Below are 3,737 nucleotides of genomic sequence, written 5' to 3'. Positions count from 1 at the left end.
ATGCCAAAGTCTTTGACTGTGTGGATCACAATAAACTGTGGAAAATTCTGAAAGAGATGGGAATACCAGACCACCTGACATGCCTCTTGAGAAACCTATATGCAAGTCAGGAAGCAACAGTTAGAACTGGACATGGAACAACAGACTGGTTCCAAATCAGAAAAAGAGTACATCAAGTCTGTATATTGTCACCCTGCTTATTTAACTTATATGCAGAGCACATCGGGAGAAGGCAATGGCACCCCACTCCAGTACTCTTGCCTGGAAAATCCCATGGACAGAGGAGCCTGGTACTGTTGCAGTCCATGGGGTCGCTAAGAGTCAGACATGACTGAGCGACTTCACTTTCATTTTTCACTTTCATGCATTGGAGGAGGAAATGGCAACCCACTCCAGTGTTCTTGCCTGGAGAATCCCAGGGATGGCGGGGCCTGGTGGACTGCCGTCTATGGGGTCGCACAGAGTCGGACACAACTGAAACGACTTAGCTGCAGCAGCAGAGCACATCATGAGAAACGCTGGGCTGGAAGAACCACAAGCTGGAATCAAGATTGCCAGGAGAAATATCAATGACCTCAGATATGCAGATGACACCACCCTTATGGCAGAAAGTGAAGAGGAACTGAAAAGCTTCTTGATGAAAGTGAAAGAGAAGAGTGAAAAAGTTGGCTTAAAGCTCAACATTGAGAAAACTAAGATCATGGCATCTGGTCCCATCACTTCATGGCAAATTTGTAAGGCCTCCTCAGACAACCATTTTGCCTATTTGCATTTCTTTTTCTTGGGGATGGCCTTGATCACTGCCTCCTGTACAATGTCACAAACCTCCATCCATAGTTCTTTAGGCACTCTATCAGATCTAATCCCTTCAATCTGTTTCTCACTTCCATGTATGATTGTAAGGGATTTGATTTAGGTTATACCTGAATGGTCTAGTGGTTTTCCCTACTTTCTTCAATTTAAATCTGAATTTTACAATAAGGAGTTCATAATCTGAGCTACAGTTAGCTCACAGTCTTGTTTTTGCTGAGTGTATAGAGCTGCTCCAACTTTGGCAGCAAAGAATATAATCAATCTGATTTTGATGTTAACCGTCTGGTGCTGTTCGTGTGTAGAGTCTTCTCTTGTGTTACTGGAAGACAGTGTTTGCTAAGACCAGTGCGTTCTCTTGGCAAAACTCTATTAGCCTTTGCCCTGCTTTCATTTTGTACTCCAAGGCCAAACTTGCCTGTTACTCCAGGTATCTCTTGACTTCCTACTTTTGCATTCTAGTCTCCTGTGATGAAAAGGACATCTTTTTTGGTGTTAGTTCTAGAAGGTCTTGTAGGTCTTCATAGAAGGGTTCAACTTCAGCTTCTTTGGCATTAGTGGTTGGGGCATAGATTTGGATTACTGTGATATTGAATGGTTTGCCTTGGTAACGAACAGAAATCATTCTGTCATTCTTGAGATTGCACCGAAGTACTGCATTTCAGACTCTTGTTGACTATGAGGGTTTCATTCTCCTTGGATGGCAAACATTCTTCCATTAACCAGGCTTTTTATTCCTTTATGAAATGCTCAAGGAACACCCCCACCATCCCAAGGTACAGACTGAGGCAGCATGGGAGGAGGAGATATTACAGGACCCAAGTCATCTTTGCAGGTTGTGAACTCTGGACCCACTCAGCCCCAAGCTGTTGGACACCACTGATTTGATAACAGGAGTTTGCTTGTCACAATGAGTTGTTTGGTTCTTTGGATTAGATCCCCGATGGTAGACCTCTTTGTAAAGGACCAGACACCATATAGTTTAGACTTTGGAGGCCACACAATTTCTCCTGGAACTGTAGTGTAAAAGCAATCATAGAAAATGTGTAAATTAATGGGCTCATTTAATGTGTTCCAATAAAACTTTAGTTGTATAAAATCTCAGACCCTCACAGTTCAGTTCAGTCGCTCAGTCGTGTCCGACTCTTTACAACCCCATGAATTGTGGGGTTCATGGAAGAATGCTTGCCATCCAAGGAGAATGAAACCCTCATAGTCAATAAATAACCTAAATCAAATGAATTGCAGCATGCCAGGCCTCCCTGTCCATCACCAACTCCCGGAGTTCACTCAAACTCACGTCCCTCGAGTCGGTGATGCCATCCAGCCATCTCATCCTCTGTCGTCCCCTTCTCCTCCTGCCCCCAATCCCTCCCAGCATCAGAGTCTTTTCCAATGAGTCAACTCTTCGCATGAGGTGGCCAAAGTACTGGAGTTTCAGCTTTAGCATGATTCCTTCCAAAGATCACCAAGGACTGATCTCCTTTAGAATAGACTGGTTGGATCTCCTTGCAGTCCAAGGGACTCTCAAGAGTCTTCTCCAACACCACAGTTCAAAAGCTGAGAAAAGAAGAGAAGCTAAAGACAAAAGAGAAAAGGAAAGTTATACGCATCTGAATGTGGAGTTCCAAAGACTAGCAAGGAGAGATAAAAAAGTCTTGCTCAGTAATCAGTGCAAAGAAATAGAGGAAAACAATAGAATGGGAAAGACTAGAGATCTCTTCAAGAAAATTAGAGATACCAGGGAAATATTTCATGCAAAGATGGGCACAATAAAAGACAGAAACAGTATAGACATAACAGAAGCAGATGATATTAAGAAGAGGTGGCAAGAATACACAGAACTACACACAAAAAAGATCTTAATGACCCACTTAACCACGATAATGTGATCACTCACTTAAAGCCAGACATCTTGGAGTGCAAAGTCAAGCAGGCCTTCAGAAGCATCACTACAAGCAAACTAGTGGAAGTGATGGAATTCCAGTTGATCTATTTCAAATCTTAAAAGGTGATCCTCTGAAAGTTTTGTACTCAATATGCCAGCAAATTTGGAAAACTCAGCAGTGGCCACAGGACTGGAAAAGGTCAGTTTTCAATCAAATCTCTAGGAAAGGCAATGCCAAAGAATGTTCACACTACTGCATAATTGCACTCATCTCACATGCTGGCAAAGTAATGCTCAAAGTTCTCCAAGCTAGGCTTCCACAGTACGTGAACTGAGAAATTCCAGATGTTCAAGCTGGATTTAGAAAAGGCAGAGGAACTAGAGATCAAATGTCCAACATTCACTGGATCATCAAAAAAGCAAGAGAGTTTCAGAAAAATATCTATTTCTGCTTTATTAATTATGCCAAAGCCTTTGACTGTGTCAACAATCACAACAATCTGTGGAAAATCCTTCAAGAGATGGGAATATCAGACCACCTTACCTGCCTCTTGAGAAACCTGTATGCAGGTCAAGAAGCAACAGTTAGAACTATACATGGAACAACATACTGGTTCCAAATCAGGAAAGGAGTACGTCAAGGCTGTATATTGTCACCCTTCTTATTTAACTTATATGCATAATATATCATGCAAAATGCCAGACTGGATGAAGCACAAACTGTAATCAAGATTGCTAGGAGAAATATCAATAACTTCAGATATGCAGATGACACCACCCTTAGGGCAGAAAGCAAAGAAGAACTAAAGAGCTTCTTGATGAAAGTGAAAAAGGAGAGTAAAAATTTGGCTTAAAGCTCAACATTCAGAAAACTAAGATCATGGCATGGTCCTGTCACGTCATGGCAAATCGATAGGGAAACAATGGAAACAGTGAGAGACTTTATTTTGGGGGGCCCCAAAATGACTGCAGATGGTGACTTCAGCCATGAAATTAAAAGATACTTACTCCTTGGAAGAAAAGTTATGACCAATCTAGA

This window comes from Bison bison, unplaced genomic scaffold, assembly GCF_000754665.1.
Source record: "Bison bison bison isolate TAMUID 2011002044 unplaced genomic scaffold, Bison_UMD1.0 scf7180017864524, whole genome shotgun sequence".
Lineage (NCBI taxonomy): Eukaryota > Metazoa > Chordata > Mammalia > Artiodactyla > Bovidae > Bison > Bison bison.
The sequence above is the reverse complement of the archived record's forward strand: the minus strand, read 5'-3'. Positions refer to the sequence as shown.